The sequence below is a fragment of the Acomys minous genome, assembly GCF_964271855.1.
Source record: "Acomys minous genome assembly, chromosome: 15".
Classification (NCBI taxonomy): domain Eukaryota; kingdom Metazoa; phylum Chordata; class Mammalia; order Rodentia; family Muridae; genus Acomys; species Acomys minous.
The window spans coordinates 50,312,689-50,334,198 of NC_140497.1; the positions used below are offsets into that span (position 1 = coordinate 50,312,689).

General features: G+C 42.2%; 1 protein-coding gene across 1 annotated transcript in view; it reads right to left on the bottom strand.

Moving 5' to 3' along the window:
- CPE (carboxypeptidase E) overlaps positions 1–21,510 on the bottom strand; it is a 92,822-nt gene that overhangs the window by 54,128 nt on the left and 17,184 nt on the right. The window lies entirely within an intron of this gene.

The window sequence follows — 21,510 nt, forward strand, 5'->3', positions numbered from 1 at the left end:
ACCGCTTAGGAAGAAGAGGCAGGCAGATCTCTGTGTGATACATCTGGTCTACATCTACATGGTGAGTTTCAGGCCAGCAAGAGGTGAGAAGTAAGACCTTATCCCTAAAAAAGAAAAAGAAGAAAGGAAGGAAGAAAAGAACCAATGATAAAGAAAATTAAGAATTAGACATTTTAATATTTTAAATGTATTTGTAATGCGTTGATTTGGGACAGGTGCCAATAAGAGGCCTGAGCTTATGCACCTGGGACGTGTGGAGGCCAGAGGACAGCTTTCAGGAGTCATGTTTTGCCTTCCACTCTGTGAGTTACAGGATTGAACTCAAGTCATCAGTCTTGGCAGCAAGTGCCTTTACCCACTGAGCCATCTCACTGGCCCCTAAGCGCGCACACACACACACACACACACACACACACACACACACACACACACACACACACACACAGAGCTTAACTTTACTCCCTGAACTTGAGAGACAGAGGCAGGCGGATTTCTAGGAGTTGGAGGCTGATCTGCTCTACAAGGCAAAAGTTCTAGGCTAACCTGGGCTACATACTGAGACCCTTTCTCAAAATAAAGTCAGAGGAAAATAAAAATAAAAATACTTTATAAAACAGCAATAATGACATTTTTAAAGAGCAACATTTTAGGTTGAATCAAAAGTGTATTTGAAGACAATGTCATCGCTTCAATTATTTTTCCAGTTTGGATATAAAAATAAGTGAACCAAATAACCCTTATAGTATAAATTGATGGGAAAGTTCCTCTACAAAGATGAGTCATAATTAAAATATATGTGGTAAACAATCAGAACAAAAAAACAATGCCTTGAATAAATGAATTGCAAAACTCCTTATATCAACTAACAAAGAAATAGACCAGCCTTCCTCCAAAAGGCGTTAAAGAAGAAAATGGAAATGGACTGGAGAAAAGACTTCCTCCACACAAGTCCTTACTTTTGACGTTCTTGGAATCATTAAATCGACTTCAAAAGTTCTTTTCCCTCCCTTCACTTAAAACCTTCTCAGATCTTTTCTTATGCTAATGTGTACTTTGAATCCTCAAGTAGGGTATTTAGTACAATTTTCCCAAGCTAATTCGCCCCACTTTTTTTAGCATCCCACGGAGAACGGCTTGTGAAATGCTGAACTAGATAAACCTCTTACAAGACGACAAAAGAAAAAAGAAAAAGAAAAACCAGAAATAGTTAATTAAGTTAGAAAAAAATAAAATGGAAATAATGAGTTGAAGGAAATGATATATAATGCAAGGCAGTGCAGAAGTGCAGGCAGTTTAAGGTTGGATAGCAGTGGCCCAGTTCCCCCCATTTATAGAGTGTGCCCCCCACTTCAGACAGAATGTTAAGTGGGGTGACAAGACAGATCAAAAGGTCAGTACATGAAGTTCGGTACTGAAGTCTCCAGGTCCTAGCCTGGGAAATGGGGCAAGAGATTTTTTTTTTTCCCAGACACTCAAAGTGCCTCATTGAGCCCATAAAACAAACCGACGACAGACTAGTTCACAGGAGAAACAGCTGCAGAGTAACCTGAAAAAATGCGTGGGAATCCCAGAAAATGTGGAGCCCAGAGAAGTGCCAGATGGCTAGCACCTAAACAGCAGTCTGACTACAGCTAAGGCTTTCCTGCAGCTCTGTGGTGGAGGAAAGCCCGTTGGGGGCATAGGTACTGAGGGGGCTGATAGAACTTAACAGCTAACATTGTGATTTCAGAATAAACCATCTCAGGTGGTAGGTTTCAGGGTACAAGGCGACAGACAATCACAGCATTCTACCAGGAGAAACTACTTATGACCTTTTGCATGTTAAAAATATGTCAGGATGGGCTGGAGAGATGGCTCAGTGGTTAAGAGCGCTGACTGCTCTTCCAGAGGTCCTGAGTTCAATTCCCAGCAACCACATCTCGGTTCACAACCATCTATAATGTGATCTGATGCCCTCTTCTGGCCTGCAGGTGTACATGCAGGCAGAACAGTGTATACGCAATAAATAAATAATTCTTTAAAAAAAAAAAATATGTCAGGTGTGGCGAGGCCTGCCACCTCAGTCCTTGGGCAACCCAGGCAGGAAGAATGAGAGTGTGAGACAAGCTTGGGTTACATAATGACCTCAAATTCAGTCTAAGTGACATAGCAAGAACCTGACCCAAAAGCAACTGTGTGGTGAGGAGGCGTAAAAGAATCCATTCACAGTAGCAATAAAAATATTATTTGCATAGGAGTGACTGAGATATATTACCACATTAGCAAACCTGATGTAATTTTTAAAAGGAAAAATATAAAATATTTTCATTTTCTCAAACTCATACATGCGCATATTTTCCACTCAAAATAATAGAGAAAAAAATGTTGTCTTATGATTAAAGGTGTAAGCAACCATGACTGCCAATTCCTACATTTTATTCTAATATATCTTTCCAAGGAGGGATATGGGTAGACAACCAACATGCATGTGTAAAGCACTTACCTGTATAGTTAGAAACCTAACATTTCTACCTTACAGGACAAGGAGGGTGCTTTACTGCACAAAGATGTCTAAGAAGCGCATTTAATGCAAGCCCAGCTGCTTTTTTTTTAATTAAAAATAAATCTTTAATTAAAAAAAAACAGATCCTACTTTGAGTACCCTAGATACTTCCATCTACAACAATTTTTACAGTAGTAAATTCTTTAGTAGTTCTACTGGAGGTAACACAAAATTTAAATTCTTAGATGAAAAAGAAGCAGATTCAGTGTATTCCCCCTCCTCCCCGGTGTGTGTGTGGGGGGGGGGATGCACAAGAGTGCATCATGTATATGTCTGGGGTAAATGCAAACTTAACCTTTAATAGTCCTTGGTTTTGCATCTGTGAACTCTACTAGCTACAGACAGAAAATATGAGAGGGACCATATGTTTTGTATGTATACTAGCTTGTTTGTAAAATTATGACCAACAGATTCATCAAAGAGCCTCTTGGTTGCATTTATAATGTATTAGCTATTAAAGCTGACTTAGAAGTCCAGCTGCTTTTACACACAGCACATCGCTATACAATTTTGGTCACAATCTTTGATCAAAACTTCCATGCTAATGGAATGGTCCATGCCACACCTCTTTCTTCAGACACAAATACACTGGGGCTCTTAACATCCTGCGGCTCAGTTATCACCCACCCTTGGTGCCCTAGCAAAGAGTTTTCATTTCTCCACAAAACCTCAAACCACGAATAGACGATTTCATAGTCTGTGCTTTCTATTACAATCACCCCTCACTGCTGCTCACTCACTCGCTTCCTGCGAGCACTTCCTGTCACAGTCTGTCTCTTGGAGGGCCAATGTGAACTCTTCTTGGCTGGTGTTTCGCCAGTCTGTTGTCTGGCATTTTCTCTCACCACCTTCTGGCCTTCTGGGATTTTTGGATAGCTGCTCCAGTCTGGTTGACTCTAAGCTGTTCCCACTCTTGTGTGTCCTATTTTTTTTTTAATTGGTCCGGAATGCCAACCAACAGGCTGAGCTCTTGTTCATAGAATGTTTGCAACATCTTTTAGCTGATGTTATCTTTTTTTTTTTTTTTAAGTTTAAGTCTCTCACTGACTCTGGACCTCACCCCAGAGATTGGTCCATCTCCTCCATCTCCTCTGCATTTCTTTGGGTGTCGTGGATCCAAACTCAAGTCCCCGTATTTACACAGCAAGTGCTTTACTTACTGAGCCATTTCCCCAGCCTTACTTGGGGTTTGAAAACGTCGCCTTTACACTGTTCCTCTCTGTGGCTTCAAGTGTCTACTTGCATCGGCTGTCATTGGTTTTAGGAAAGGCGTAGAGAACAAGAGAGTCTCGGGTCCCTTAGAACTCACTTCCAGTGCTGCCTGGAACAGCAGCTCATGAGTCTGATCCTTCAAGTCGCTCAGAACTTGCACTTAGTGAACTACTCCTCACATAGAAAAACAACCAAAACTGCCAAGTTCTATTAATACTGAACAGTAGATGATTCACAGCCCTCAATTCTCTCACTTGCTATAAATTATTTCTGAGGTGTTTAACCATGTCCTAAGCATGACTCCAGCAACTGGGGATTCAAGAACTTTGTAGAACAAACACACATACACACACACACACACACACACACACACACACACTCCAACAACAGCAACAACAAAACAAAGCAGGGGTGGAGACGTGGCTCAGTGGTTAAGAGTACTTGTTGGTCTTGTCAAGGACTGTGGTTTCCAGCACCCACATAGTGTGGCTCATAACCATCTGTAACTCCAGTTCCAAGAGATCTCGATGCCCTCTTCTGACTTCCATGGGCAACAGACATGAATGCGGTATTACACATAAAATACATACATCTAAGAAACATGTAAGAAGTACAGATGAGATATTAAACTTCTACTAAAAATACACTTATATAAGTAGGATATATAAGTCTATGTTTGCACCCGTGTGCACATATATAGAGAGCCAGAGGTCAACATCCGAAGTTGCTCCCTCTCACTTATCTGGAGCTTGCAGATTCAGATAGACTGGCTAGCTGGCAGCTCCAGGATCCAACTGTCTCCATTTCCCTGGTCCTAATGCATGCCACTATGTCCAGTTTTTGCATGGATGCTGGACAGCAAAATCACATGGAAAACAGTTTGCTGACTGAGCCATCTCCCCAGCCAAGGCCAATGCACTTCTGCATGGGCAAAACGGTAAAGTTTCCCATTTATACCAAAAGGAGCTACCTAAATCGGTATTCCCAGCCACACAGAGTTCTTTGTATTGCCAGCAAAAGAGAAGGCGTGGTGAAAAACATTTTACTGCCAATAAATATTTGTGAAGGGGATGGATGGATGCCATTCAGTTCAGTTTGTTAGTTTTGTGATTCTGGAATTAATTGGTCCCTCTGAGTAGTTTCTCTTATCTATAATGGAAGCATAATTCTTTGTTTTTTTTTAAAGGCTGTGATCTATACAAACACCCACAGAAGTAGCTCAATAATGGGTAGCCCTTTTCCTAAGTCAAATGTCACCTTATAACATCAAAGAAGTCATATTTAACTTAGCTCAAATAATTTTATGTGGCACATTTGACATCTGGATAATTCATTAGGGCAGGGGAGGACAAACTAAGGAAAAATGGAAAGATTACAACTTTTGAAAACCAATAGCAGCACACCCTGCTAACTATCAGTTCTTCATCCCACTCACATATTCCATCCTGCATCCCTAACCGATCCGTACTGCTCTCTATTTTGAGAAAGTGCCCCTTCTCTGTTTCCTGGACCTGGATAGTGGATAATGTACACATCTGAAGGAAATCTTTCAGTTTTTTGGTTTTGGTTGGTTTGTTTTTTGTTTTTGTTTGTTTGGTTGGTTTGGTTTGGTTTGGTTTTGGTTTTTGGTTTTTTGGTTTTTTTTGGTTTTTGTTTTTTGTCATTATTGTTGTTGTTTTTAAACCCAATCCTAATCCTCCGTGGTTGTGCTGAGAGAAGAGCCCTGTGGTAACTCTGACTCGTCATTTGTGACTTCATTCACTCACTATCACATTCTATTCTATCACCTGAAAGTGTTTGTTGAGAGCCCACTGTGTGTTTGGCGCTGTCCAAAGTGCTGATCATAACAGAAGCGAAAGAGACAAAAGTTCCCAGCACTGTTGTGACCTACACAGATAAACAACTGCAAACAAGAGCGATGAGGAGGCACACCTGGGAACATCGGAGTGTGCAGGGACAAGCTAATCCAGGCCTGGGGAAGCGTGGGACATAGCACAGTGCAATCTAACGAGTGAGGAAAAGATAGCCAAACTGTGAAGCCAAAACTGCTTCCCTGGAGAAGACAGAGCCTGGAATGTGGCAGAATCTGGTGATTCAGAGATCACAGAGACTGCACTAACCAGCCCAACGTGTCTGCCGCATTCGCTCCTGTCACTGGTCTCTCTTGTTACCACAGAGCCTCCGTCTCCCTTACGTAAGTGCAATATCTCATCACCAGCTATGCTTACCCCTCCACAAATCAAAGCACGTTGAGGGGAATTGTTCCACCCAACCCCAGCTAATGTGGCTGTAGTCACATGAGGGCTTGCAAGAGCAGAAAATTAAAGGAAACTGAGCAAATGCAGGAACCAGGGGGTATTTAAACTTTCCTCTCATGTCCGCTCCCTCCATTGACAACCTGGAAAAGTCTAGCTTAGTTTTATTACAGATACCAGAGCGTGTCTTTATGCCTTCATTTAAGGCATGGATTTAGTTCATTTAAAGTTAGGGTCAATCTGTTACAAGAATGTGGGAAATTGCTGTTAATAGAAAAATAGAGAAACACCCTCTGTCTAATCCAGGGCCTAAATTTGAAAACACAAAAAGCTGCCAAAACGAAACAAACCCAGTCTGTAAATCCAGCGCTCAAGAGCCTAAGGGGGAAGCAGGACAAGTGTGAGGCCAGCCTGGCTTCTCTAGTGAGAGCCTGCCTAAATAGAAGACAGAGAAAGAAAGGGAGGGAGGGAGGAGACAGGAGGCTGGGGAAGAGAGGAAGGAAGAGGAAAGGATTTGGTACTGAAGAGGCAAAACTTCCAACTCTATTATTTGTATTTAGTGTTTATCCTTAGTGACTATCCATCCTTTAAAAAAAAATCTAAACAAACAAAAAGGTCAACTTCATTTGAGAGCAGAATGCATTACCAAAAAGGATGAAGCATCATTCATGACAAATATACCACTAGGTGCATTTGTATCAACTTTGATCTATATGTGTCTACGTATTTTAAGTTACCAACTTTTGAGTTATGAAGTAATTGGGTAAAGATGAGGCATAAGCCGGGTGGTAGTGGCACACACCTTTAATCCCAGCACTTGGGAGGCAGAGGCAGGTGGATCGCTGTGAGTTCGAGGGCAGCCTGGTCTACAAAAGCGAGTCCAGGACAGTCAAGGCTACACAGAGAAACCAGGTCTCAGTAAACAAAAAAGAAAAACAAGATGAGGGATAAGAGAAAAACATGGAAAATAAATGCTTAACAAAAAAGCTTAAACTTAAGGTGAAAAGTCATCTACTGGTCATTATTATTTATCTCAAAACATACTTTAAGGAAAAAGAATACTCAGAAAACACTAATGACTGTGGTGACAGCTCTGCTGAAAAATGGTGTTCTCATTTTGCTGTTCTTAACCAAAATGACAACAGAATTATTAAAAATGACCCTCTGCAGCAGCAGTTTCCATAGATAATGGAAGTTCTTTCCTACACAAGTGGTCCTCAGAGAAAAACAGATCCTACACGTGACAGGAAGACACATAGCCTCTCCTGCCTTGTACTGGGAAAAAGGAAAGATTTACATGGGGACCTGTAAAAAAGCTTCCTCAGCAAATTTTCCCCACTTTCCAGAGACACTCCCAGGACTGGTACTATTATTATTATTTTCAACAATTTTCTCTACTGAGCAGTTTGTGAGTACCAAGGCTAAGCATAAAATAAACTAAAGACATAAAACCAATGTCTTATTCAAACACAGTCATCTGAAACGAACGTGGAATAATGAGCTAACCGTGAGAAAACCCATTTTCTGCGGTGTTGATATTTAAAAGAAAGAAAAGGCTAGCTTCCTGCTCTTCCATTCCAGCATTTTGCAAAGTCACCATACTTCTCTTGAAGATGCAAATTTCTACTAAGAAAATAGCTATTTATCCCTGCAATCCTGTGACATGCCACTTTTCAAGCTCGGTTCCATTTCCAGATGAATTCTTCTTGCAGATTACTTATTTTATAGATGCACGTTATATTCAAAAATGTCTCCAAACGAATTGCTTAAACCAGTTGGTATTCACCAAATTACTTTAATGGTGGCTTAGAATTCCATGATGTATTACACTTTCAGTGTGAAATATCCCCCACGGCTCCCATGTTTGAACACCTGGTCCCCAGCTGATCACGCTTCTTTAGGGGAAGGGGAGGGTGGGGAGTACGAAATCTTTAGTACAGGAGGCGTAGCTGGGAAAAAGATGTCACTGAGGGCAGGCCTTTGAGGCCAGTAGGCTGACCTGCTGCTTCCGACTTAACCATCTGCTTCCTGGCGGGTACCATATGAGAAGCTGCTACTGTGGTCAGTGATGCACCCACCTGCTCCATCAGCCAGGCACTCTCTGCCTTCACCTGGGAGCCAGGATAAATCCTCCCGTCTCTGCATAGCACTTAACCTGCACTTCTACCTTCTGAATGCTTCTGTCAGTCTGTCACAGCAGCAAGAAAAACAAAAGCAAGTGAGCAAGCAAACAAAAAAAAGTAAGACGTGATAGGAACACACGCTAAGCCTCCTGGTTGTGCCATTTGCTTTGGTGGTGGTGGTAGTTGGTTGGTTGGTTTAGTTTGGTTTGGTTTTCCTTGTGTAAAAACTATTCTGAGAAGCATGTATGACTCCAAGGCATGCACAAGTGTTCACATATTAATTAATATTAATTAATTAAACTTGCCTTCCTTTGAAGCAGATCATCCAATTTCACTGTAGATTCTAAAACATCAGATCCTTTTTTTTTTTTTTTTTTTTTGCCTGTCCTAAAACAAAGCTTTCTTTGAAAAAAAAAATGTTATTGAAAGACAAGATAAACACAACCTGCTCCATTTGACCTGTTATGGTTCCCTTCAAATAGTCGCCCCTCCCATTACTTTAATAACTCCAAAGCAGACAAGCTTAAAACATTACGGCACAGCTTTGAAAGTGCTAGGTTCTACCTGGGCTTTGCTTTTCTTATTACACAGCAGGAGGAAAGAATAAAGACCTGGAAGAAATAGCACAGCCACGCTGCTTGCCCCAGCTTGGGAGGGCTGAAGAGCGGGCATCTCCCTCGTTCACAGCAGAGTCCTCCACATACACCTTACAGCTCAATCAACTTGCAGCAGAACTGTAAAAGAAGAGACCAACTGCCCAAGCCTCCGCTCACAAACACCTCGGACTCATCACGTCCAGAAAGCTCAGCAGCTGCCGGTTTTCAGGCGTCTCCAGGCACCTCGGTACCAAGTGACTGAGAAAGACAAAGATGAGCTTCAGTGGCATCTTCACGGACTCCGGAAGCTCTGTCTGTTGCCCCCTCCTCTGTGTTCCCACAGACCACTGTGAGCTCTACTGCATAAGATAAACTACACAGACCGGGAACCAGGGAAGGAGGCAAGTCCACAGGTGAGAGCAATGGAGAGCAAGGCAAAGAGGGGCGGTGAGGGGATGGAGTCAAGAGAGGGAAAAAACATGTGGAAACAGTTTTCAAAGGAAACTTAACTTTTAGATAAACACGGACCATCAGCCCCACTCACACTGCTAAGGGGTCCTTCCCAGCCATCTCTCAGAGCCTTGATAACAAGGGGAAACTATTCCCTTTGGTGAAGAGAAAGAGACAGACTCTCAGAAGCAGTGAGCCAGACTTTTATCTTAAGCAACCCCAGGGTGATAGTATGGTTAACATCCCTGAGGTAACAGTGGGCATGGTCACCCCTGTTCCATTGGAGGCTGGAAAGGTAAGGTCTGCACACACACACACACACACACACACACACACACACACACACACACACACACACTTTCCAGCCTGAGTCTGCCAACCAAGCAATCCAGGAAATGACAGACTTCCCCCCTTCCCTGGTTCCCTGATAGCTAATTTATCTTATGCAGTAGTGCTCACAGGCAACCATATGGCCGCTACATTGTGCACAGTTGGTTAATCAGTACCAAATGATTGGCTAATGACAGCTCTGATCAATGGATGCATCGCCCCCTACAAACTAGCTATGGAATAGAGGTAGAAATCAGTAGAAAGCAGCTTCTTTCTTGCTTGTGGATGTGGCCACTTCAGTCCTTATTCTTCAAAACACGAGGAAGGCTTGTATTGCCCCATATGTGTGCATGCAGCAGCATCTGAAACCGGGATTCCTGCTGCGTGGTTCTCGAGTCATGCACAAAATGGAAGCCATGGGCTCATACAAATGTATGCCACACACCCTCTCCCCCTCCCTCCCCAGTCCTAGGACACACAGTAACACCATAAGTGGAAAGAAGAAAACTAATCAGGAGATAGACAGCCTGATGCTCTAAGCCAAATTCAGTGTTCCTGTGAGGTCTTTAAAATGCATTCTTCTTGCTGTAGGTAGTTTATTGTATACATGTGTGATAATATAAACGTATATGTAAAAATGCCTCCTCGTGGAATATTCTACTTCTTTCTGATAAACAAAACAAGTGTATGTATAGGCACATGCCAGCCTTCTTTTGTCTTCTTTTTAAATAAAACCACAAAATTGAAAAACATTTACCTAAGCATTAATGAGCTTCTATTTCAGTACTTTCTAGGATGAGGAGACTACGAATGTGTAATAAAAATATGTTGCCATTAATAGCTGGGTGTTTGGCAGCTGAGAGAACTCTGGCCTCTGTCGCTTACTCACCCTGCCTGAGTGTGACTGTCTCCTTGGGCATAGCTATGAATAAGACCACAGATAAAAAAAAAAAAGCTGCACAAAAAGAGGCAGTTCAGAACTCTGGGACTCTGTGATTTCTCTCCCGACCTTCTATTCCTGAGAGTGAGTGGTATGTGTAACATGAGCTGATGGAAACAAAATTTTCAAGCAAAATGCATGGATCTGCAAAGGATTATGTTGAGTGAAGTGACCCAAACCCAGAAGGACAAAAACCACACACTCTTTCATATATGTACCCTCACTTGCAATGTATAGATTTATAGAGATGGGTACAGATGTAGTTTATTCTGAAAAATTAGAAAGAATATTAAGAGACGATAAAAAGAGATTTTTGACAAAAGGACATGAGACATGAAGGTGGAAAGGGGAGATTAAAAGGAAGGTGGGGGAGATTAGGTGGAGAAGAATTTACTAAAACACAGTTTGAAAATACCACAGAGATACCTAATACTTTGTACACTAATTTTTAAATTAAATTTAAATTACCTTGGAGTCAGTGAAATAGCTCAGACATACAGGCGGTTGCCAACAAGCCCCAGAATCCACATGATGGAAGGAGAGACCCATATCCAACAACTTGTCCTCCGACACTTGTACCCTCATACACACACACACACACACACACACACACACACACACACACACACACACACGAAACAGATAAGTAAATGTTCAAATTTTTAATTTTTTTTTTTAATGCTGATCTGTCAAGGTCTCTAATGTGGGGGTGGGGGTAGGAATCCCATGTGGCTGACAGACAAAGCAACTTCAGAAAGAAGAGCAGCTGCCCAACAATCCTGAGATCCTGCCAAAGCCATGGACACTGGTCCTCCAAAGACACTGTACAGAATCCAAGTTTAAACAAGAGTCCCAGGTGGTCATAAAACACTAATCAGCCATAGCAGAAAATTAATCACAACTGGCTCGTCACATTTGTTCCCAGATAAGAAGACACAGCATTTCATAGATTCTTAGAAATTCATTAGCATATACTCACAACCCTGCTAAGTTTTGGGGGTTTTGTTTGTTTGTTTGTTTGTTTTTTAACCAAGATTTCATGCGTATATCGGGAGACTCAGAATAGAAAAAAAAAAAGTTGTATGGAGCCAGAGATTTTGCTCAGTCGGCAAGGTGCTTGGTTAGCACAGACAAACCTCTGAGGTCTGACACAGTGGTAAACAACCGTGTCCCAGCACTCTGGAAGTGAAGGTGTGAAGGCGAGAGGGTCAGAACGCCAAAGATATCCTTGGCCACATAAAGAGTTTGAAGGCAGCCTTGGGTGCGTGAGACCCTGTCTCCAGAACGATCAACAGATCTAAGCCTACTATTATTCAATCTTACTCTCTCTTCTAAGGGACACCGACTTTCCTGACCCTAGTAGTATGTAAGGGTAGCTAGAGAATTCTAACAAAGTCTCCCTCGTGCTGTATTCTTGTGCTTGGTTTAATGATCTGGCTGCTCTCTGTGTCTCCCTTGTACTAGCCATTGCAGAATAAGCTTGCATACACACTCGAGAACTTACCTACAGTACGCATACTTCTGACATGACAAATGGAAGAAGGGACGGTATCTGTTCCATGACTTCACAAGTGAGAGGGGAAAAAAAAGAGATGATCCCACCAGCCTATTTCCACGGTGTCTCCTGCAGGGCAGGTTTCCTCCTCCTCCTCCTCCTCCTCCTCCTCCTCCTCCTCCTCCTCCTCCTCCTCCTCCTCTTCCTCCTCCTCTTCCTCCTCCTTCTCCTCCTCCTCCTCCTCCTCAATGCACTCTTGTTTTGTTTTCTTGTTTTGGTTTTTCAAGACAGGGTTTCTCTGTAGCCTTGCCCATCCTGGACTCGCTTTGTAGACCAGGCTGGCCTCGAACTCACAGCAATCCTCCTGCCTCTGCCTCTCAAGTGTTGGCTTTAAAGGCATGGGCCACCAAACCTGGCTACTCTATGCACTCTTAAACTGTTTAGCCAGAGAATTTTCTGAGTCCTGGGATACTCAGGGATATGCAGGAAAATGGATACAGTGTATCTTTTTATTCGGGCACCTGCAATGGTCCCTGAGTCTACAAGATCAGCATCCCTGGGAACTTAGAAATACAAAATTTCGAAACCTACTTCCGACTTACTTAATGAGAAACTTATAGTGAGGTCCCATCAATCTGCTCTAAAGGCCAGGCGTGGTGGTGCACGCCTTTGATCCCAGCACTTGGGAGGCAGAGACAGGCGTATCGCTGTGAGTTTGAAGCTAGCCTGGTCTACAAAGTGAGTCAAAGACAAGCCAAGGCTGCACAGAGAAACCCTGTCTTCAACAAACAAACAAACAATCTGCTCTAACAGGGACAATGGAGGGAACTCCAGATTGAGAGAGACACATATATTGAAACAAATGTGGAGCCTTCAAACAGAGCTTTGGGTTCAAACAAGCTTTGGGTTCTTAGGGCATTTTTTTTTCTTGGCTGTCAACATTGAGAAGTCAGTCTAAGTTGCTTCTCCTCATCTATGAAATGAAAGGGGAAAAAAGGTGAAACAATGCCAGACACAAAAGAGCTCTCCAATAAATACTACTGCCTTTACATTTTGATCCTCCGCCCCTGAGATCTAGTCAACATGCAGGAAATACTTTACCCTCCGTGTTCATGTTTGTAAGTGAACCCAACAGAACTTAACTGAGTGAGAAGAACACACACAACCATTTGGAAGCAAGCCTTCGTGCACAGAGCTTGGTCCTTTGCAAGAGCGGTACACAGTCCTAACCACTGAGCTATCTCTTTCCTCTTCATACTTTGCTCACATAGCGATAGGAGCCATGAAAGACTGTAACAATCAAAATAATTTTCGTAATTGCTGTTAACTTGCTGTATATTTCTAGGGTTAGCCTTTAAAACCTGATCTCAATTTGGGGTGCCTGTTCAGGAAAGGAAACAAGACTCTAGCATTCCACAGTCCACATGTCAAAACAGTCTAGCCAGAGGAGATAGCCCTGTCCATAATATGCTTGCTATGCAAGCTTAAAGATCTGAGTTCTATCCCTGCAGTCCCAGAAAGAAGCCTTTATGAACAGGCTGGTGTGTGCCTGTAACGCATGTGCTGAAAGGAGGAGACAGAAAGATCCCCTGGGCTCATTGTCCAGTCAGCCTAGCGTAATCATTGAGTCCCAGGTCCCAGTAAAAGACCTGTCTCACAAAGCAAGCTGGATGGCTCCTGAGGATGACACCCAAAATGTCTGGTCTCTACATTGGACATACACACACACACACACACACACACACACACACACACACACACTTATCCTCCTCCAAATAAAATCATTTTAGCCCAAAAAATATTTATAGTATTTTTAAGAATTTAAATAGTTTTCTCCTTCCTAGTCTCAAACTGCAATTTTTCTTAGCGTTTTCTTATTTACTGTATCTTCTTTAGCAGAGACTAGATCTTGATGTACTATGTCTTAAAAATGTATCATGTAACAGTTCACTGAGGTAAAATCATCCTTCAAGAGGGAACTGCACACCTTGAGGATTCTCTGAAATACTGGGTCCACTCATTTTTCTAAGCCATTCAAAGTTCTGAAGAGTTAAAGGAGCTGCCAAGTATACATTGAGTGCATCAGGCAGAAAATGTTTGCCACTATTAGTGTTAGAAGATTTCCCTTTGTATTGTAATTACACTGGCTCAAGTGGTAATGGTCATGACAGGCTCCCAACCCTCTCTTGAGACTCCATGATTTCTGTGGGACTGATACATCTTCTGTCTGTCTGTCTTTGCCTATTCCTCTCTGCTCTCTTCTGACTCCTACAGTTTTTAAGGTGCTGACGGGGTTAACATCTTGTCCTAAGACACCCATGCTAATCTCTCTAGCCAATCTTTTATCCTTTAGCCTTCCAATCCACAATCACCATTTTACCTTCACCAGTCATGCAAAGAATTCTTAAATAGGTTCTTAGCTGAAATGAAGGTCTTAATTCAAAAGTGATGGTCATAATCCGCTTTCAGGTATTCGGTCCCAGCATCTTCCTAAACCTGCCAAAAGCACATCTTACCTTTCCTGCACAAACCAACAACTAGGTTAAATCCTCAGCCTGGCATTCAAGAACATTCATAATACAGGTGAAGTCCATCTTTTGAGGTGGCACACCTCCTACCTGTACTGCAAGCTCTATGCACAAAGCCCTTTGTGGCTAGTCCCTGAAGAGTACCTTGCTACAACTCCTAGAGAGGATGAGAGCGTGTAGAACTCTTGTATAGAATTCTGGCCACAATGCAAATTGAATAGACATCATTTCTTCCACATCACCTCTTCCTCACCACTCCTATAAATTGTATATTCCGCCATTCTGCAACCTGGAACGTTCAATTACTTTGTTTGTTTGTTTTTCAAGAAAGGTTTCTCTGTGTAGCCCTGGCTATCCTGGAACTCACTCTGTAGACCAAGCTGGCCTCAAACTCGGAAATCTGCCTGCCTCTGCCTCCTAAATGCTGGGACTAACGGCACACACCACGAATGGCCAGCTTCAATTACTTTTAATGTATTTGCCATGTTGGGTCTTAGTTATCATAACACATACTCGTGTTTTATCCTCCCAGATATATAGCAGAAGCTTCTTCAAAATGGTGCAAGGTATTGTTAAATAAATTTACAATCAATAATTACTACCTTTAAAAATCTTACTTAAAATCCATTTTTATCATTATTAAATTCAAAACACTAATACCTTTTCATATTCTGATATATCAAGCACTATTAGTAACCATTGTTATATATACACATATAACCATAATAAAATGTACACACATATAAAATATCTTATTAATATGTACATATTTTGTATTAATTTTAAAGAAATACTTGGACCCAAACCTAGCAATATATGCCTATAATCCCAGCATGTTGGACATTGAGGCTAGCCTGGGCTACATAGTGAGACCTTGTCTCAAAGAGAAAAACAAAAATACATTTAATTTAAAAGTACATGTATAGCTGAGGATAGTGTTTTATGCCTTTAATCCCAGCACTCAGAAGGCAGAGGCAGGTGGACCTCTGTGAGTTCGAAGCCAGCCTGGTCTACAAAGTACATTCCAGGAAAGTTAGAGCTACAAAGTGAGCCACTTTCTCTTTTTATTTTATTTATTCTTCTCTCATCCACCACATCCCAGGGCATCTTCCCGTCTCTCCACTCTTTCCAGTCCTCCTGCTTGCCCAGATACACCCATCCATCTCTGCCCCCCAAAAGGGAAAGCCTTCTAGAGATATCAACCAAACACAAAACCTGTCTTTAAAAAAGGACATATATAACCATTTGACTTTTGAACATATAATGTAGAAGAATGTGTCCCCACACGGACCTTTTTCTAGGTCCATAAAGAATGACATGATCACATAATGAAGAATATGTAGACAATTAAGGCATAAATAAGTACAAAAATAAAGCCCTTTAATTCCTAGTGCCAAAGCACAGGTCCATGAACTAATTAGCTGTAACAATGATGGAATTATTGACTGGTTGAAACACTGAAGGTCTGCCAAGTCAGTGCCTAATAACTGAGCTCACATCGCCTAAGAGAGTCTTTGACAACAGCACTATATATCCAATACGGCTAGTGCCAGCTGGTCTCCTTGATGGAAAAAAAAAAAACAGGAAGAAATATGCTGATGCTATGAGCCAACACTCAGCCAATGAGGTCAGTCTTCAGTTGCTTAGCTGTTCTCTCACCATGGCAACACTACTTCAGCAACAATGTTGGGTTTTCAAGACAAACTGCCCATCTAAAAATTTCGTATCACTCAAGCTATGATCATCAGATACTTCAGCAGAGAAAAAAAGTTACAAATATGGAAACAATATCGTTTGAGAAACTGTTTCTAATTGTTTTAGATTTAGAAAATATCAAGAATTATGTGATTCCTTTTAGCACAAATAACTTTCATGCATATCATTTACTGTAGACCTATGAACAGGTCAACACAGTGTTTTTCTCTCAGTGGAAACCCCACTCAATCTGGGTTATGTATTCCGTATAACCTCTAATAATACAACACAAGACTTATTCTGAACTCATCTGGAGCTATCCCCACAGTACACTTCCCAAACAGTGTGCCCCACTGTTCAATTTACCCTGGGGCCAAGATGTCACTTTGGAAAAACACAAATCAGGAACCTTTTTAAAAATTGGCTCAGCCAGGCAGTGGTGGCGCATGCCTTTGATCTCAGCACTTGGGAGGTAGATCTCTGAGTCAAGGGCAGCCTAGTCTACCAAATGAGTTCTAGGTCAGTCAAGGCCACACAGAGAAACCCTGTCTCAAAAAAAAAAAGAAAGAAAGAAAGAAAGAAAGAAAGAAAGAAAAGAAAAGAAAAAGAAAGAAGAAAGAAAGAATGAATCAATGAATCAATGAATGAATCAATGAATTATCTCAGTGGAAGATAGCCGGCTTCAGTTCTTTCAATTCTTCTCCCTAGATTAGATTAATTTTATTTATTCATTCTAGCAAGTACTGTGCATGGTGGGTATTTGGTCAAAACTGTGTTATAACTTGATATGTAAGTGGCCTCTTTGCTGTATTAGTTACATGTCTCGTTGCTATGACAACATACCTGGCAAAAGCTACTTAAGGGGGAAAAGGGTTTATTTTGGCTCACAGTTTGAGGATACACAATGAGGAAGTGATGTCAGCAGGAGTGTGAAGCATCCTCTGGTTACGCTGCATTCCACAATCAGGGAGGAGATGAGAGATGCTCAGCTAGTTTCTCTATTTTATGAAGTCGGCAACCTGGTCCATAAAAATGGATTGTCCTAGCTCAGGTAGCCTGATTTAAATAATCTTTCGAAGATCTGCTCAAAGGCAAACTGGATGGAACTTATCTCTCACAATCATGCAGAGAAGTTTGTCTGTTTCTAGATGTGTCCAGGGTTGACCATCACAATTGGGACAAATTGGGGCTTTGTTTGGTTGGCTTTAGGTTTTTCAAGTCAGAGTTTCTCTGTGTAGCCCTGGCTATCCTGGAACTCACTCTATAGACCACGGTCACCTCAAACTAGCAGAGATCTGCCTGCCCCTTTCTCCCAAGTACTGGGATTACAGTCATGCACCACCAACCCCTGATGCAAAATTCAGCTTTACCAGTGCTTTTTTTTTTAATCCTTATTTCTCTTTCTCTCATACAAGACATCCTGACTGAAGTTTCTCCTCCCTCATCCCTCCCAGCCCCAACTACCTCCCCTCTCCCGTAGATCCACTTCCCCCCCCCCAACAGGAAAAAAAAGCAGGACTCTTAGGGACATCATCAACTGATCACAGAACAACAAAGTACAATAAGACCAGGCACAAAGCCTCACATTAAGGAAGGGAGCACAACACAGTAGGAGGAAAAGGGTCCCACGAGCAGGCAAAAGAATCAGAAATACCTTACTCCCACTGTTAGGTGTGCCCCCAAAACACAAAGCCAATGGCTGTAACATATATGCAACCTATATGTATATATATATATATATATATATATATATATATATATATATATATATATATATGCAGAGAACTTAGCACAGACCCATGCAGGCTCCACCATTGCTGCTTTACCCTCTGTGAGAGCCCGTGAACCCTGCTTACTTGATCATGTGGTCCATACTCTTCTGGTGTCCTGGATCCTTCTTGCTCCTGTAATTCTTCCTCCCCTCTTCCCCAAGGTTCCCTGAGCTCCAAGGGGAAGGACCCAAAGGAGACCTCCAACCTTGGCTCTCTCTCCATCTAATGTTCGGCAGTGAGTCTCTTCATCCATTTTCATTAGCTGCCAGAGACCACCTCTCTGGTGACAACTGGACTAGGCACGCACTTATGAGTATAGCAGGATATCATTAGGAATCATTTCATTAATTGTTTTGTATGTGTGTACACGGGCCTCAATTTAGACCAGTAATTGGTTGACCACTCACACAGGCTCTATACAACCATTGCCCCCAGAACATTTTGCAGGCAGGACAGATTGTAGGTCCAGTGCTTTGTGACTGGGTTGGTGATCCAGTCCTACCACTGGAAGTCTTGCCTGGTTACAAGAGATAAATGGCTCAGGCTCCGAGTCTTCCATTACAAGGAAGAGAGGATAGGGAGGGAAGGAGGAGGGAAAGGAAAGAGAGAGGAGGGAGCTCTCCTCATTACTTAGCCTCTCTGGGTCTGTGGATTGTAGTGGTTATCGTTTACTTAACAGCTAATATCCACTTATAAGAGAATACATGCCATGTTTGTCTTTCTAGATCTAGGTTACCTCACTCGGGATGATTTTATTTTCTAGTTCCATCTATTTGCTTGCAAATCTCATGATGTTGTTTTTTAGCAGTTGAGTAAATGTACCACTTTTTTTTTTAATCAGTTCTTCCATTGAGGGATGTCTAGGTTGTTTCTAGTTTCTGGCTATTACGAAGAAAGCCACTAGGAATATAGTTGAACAAGTGTCCTTGTGGTAGGATGAAGTGTCTTTTGGGTATATGGCCAAGAATGGTATAGCTGGGTCATGGGATAGACAGATTCCCAATTTTCTGAAGAACCTCAATATTGGTTTCCATAATGGTTGTACAAGTTTACACTCCCACCAGCAATAAAGGAATATTCTCTTCGTGCCACATCCTCACCAGCTTAAGCTGCCACTTGTGCTATGGATTTTAGCTATTCTTACAGGAGTAAGATTAAATCTCAAAGTAGTTTTGATTTGCCTTTCCATGATGGCTATGGATGTTGAACGTTTCTTTGTTTCTCAGCCATTTGAGATTCCTCTATTGAGAATTTAGATCTGTGCCCCGACCCCAGTTTTAAATTGATTATTTGGCTGTCTGTTATTGGATGTCTAATTTCTTGAGTACTTTATATATTTTGGATATTGGCTTTCTCTTAGATGTGGAGCTGATGGGAACCTTTTCCCATTCCAGAGGCTGCCGTTTTGTACTATTGATGGTGTCCTTTGCCCTTACAGAAGCTTTTCCATTTCAAGAGGTCTCGCTTACTAATTGTTGTTCTTAGTCCCTGCGCTATTGGTGTTCTATTCAGGAAGGTGTCTCCGGTGCCAATCTGTTCAAGGCTGTTCCCCCACTTCCTCTTCTATTTGACTAGTGCTTTTTATATTGCAGAGATGCTTGGCATTGAACCCACGGTCCACTGCATTCTTCTAAGCCACACTACCACTAAGCTACATCAGCAGCAAGTGCCAATATGTATCCACAAGACTAAATCCTTCATCCCATTTCCCAAAGTCATCCGTTCTACAAAGCAGTATACTGTGAATAAAGTAAACTGAGGGTCCTTTCTACACACCTGCTAATTCCTGATGTTTTTCTAAATTCTAGCACTATCCCTCCCTCCTTCTTCCGCGTGCCCTCCTCCCCCTTCCCTCTCTCTCTCTCTCTCCTCTCCCCCCCTCCCGTCTCCCCCTTCCCCATCCCTCTCTCTCCATACTCGAAATGTGCGCTTTCTGCTTTGTATTTATTTTAGCTCTTTAGCTCCGTTTCTTTGCCCTGGAAGCCCAGCCCTCCCACAAGTTCAGAGAAGCCTTCCAACAAAAGCTTGTTTCTTCCCAGAGTGGATTTTACTGCCAAGAACATCTTCGGCATTTGCTTATGCGGTGCTAGAGTGATGTATTTCGGTCCCTTCCTGACTTTCTTCTACCTCAAGCCGTGTCCATCCACGGTCCAAAGTCCCGCAAACATTCCCCTCACACAGGCTCGGGAAGCCCTGCCCTAAGGAACGGGAAGCACGCTGGTCAGTCATGTTCTGGTAAATGCTGCAGACAAGTCCACACAAACAGTTCACAGCCATAAGAAATAGCTGTGTCCGTTTCCCAGCTATCCCAGGGAACTGAATTCCAGGCACTCTGGGGCTGCACCACATAGTGCACGTTGTTAAATTTCTCTCGGAAGCTCAAGTATAACCATCTATAAAAAGAGAGCGTTCCACTCAGCGAGGGAGCAAAAGCTGTGGGTCTTATGTTCCACAGCTCTAAGGAACACTAATGAAGATTGGGTTCAACATTTGGAGTGATTCAAAATCAATTTGCCCTCATCAAAAAACCTATAATTGGAAAAATTAGTTAAATGCTAAATATTTCCGAACAGCGGATCCCTCTCCAAATCACCTGACAGACTCCATGATCATCATCCGAGTGTGAGATGCAGCTGGGTGAACTTCGGAAAGCAGCTGCCGATTGGGAAAGCAGAGCTGCAGCAGGCTCAGTTCTCCCTCGGCTCCTCCGCTACATCATGTCACATTTGTTGTTTCTCTTCTGGGTGCTTTGTTTTTAAACGTGTTTGTTGTGTTATTTTCGAGACTAAGTACAGGTGTGTTATCCAGACTGCCCTTGAATTCCTGGCCTTAAGACTTCCTGCCATCCCAGCGCCCTAAGTATCTAGATCTGAAAGCAAAGCCACTGTGCCCAATATTAAATATGGTTTTTTAATTGCATGGTGAAAACAGAATGCTAATTGAGCTATATTTAACTGATGGAAACTGGCTTAGGAAAATCAAAATTATCTAACATGTTTTTACTCAAAGAATTACTAGACAGTATCTAGGAAAGTGGCTGTGGTAGGCCTACCTTTAATCCCAGCACTCGTGAAGCAAAGATAGAGACATTCCTGTGAGGTCAAGGGCAGCCTGGGCTACATAGCAAGAGGCCAGCCAAGACTACATAGTCAGACCCTGTCTCAAAACAAAAAAGTGTCCAATACCTACTGAAGGAGTAATGGTCAACTGCTGCTTCTTACAGTATGCTACTACCTAATTATCATGCTTATATTTTTTTGCAATCCAATATTTTTTTATTTAAATAATTTACTCAGATTACATCCCAATTGTTGTCCCCTCACTTGTATCTTCCCGTTGCCCCCTTCCTCCCTCATTTACCCTATTCCCCTCCCCTAGACCTGTGACAGAAGGGGACCTCCTCCCCCACCATATGATCACAGCCTATCAGGTCTCATCTGGATAGCCTGCTTCCCCTTCCTCTGAGTGCCACCAGACCTTCCCCACTAAGGGGAAGTGGTCAAATAGGAGGCTCCAGAGTTCTATATAATCATAAAACCATATTATATGCCTCATTTCTGAACATATAAATA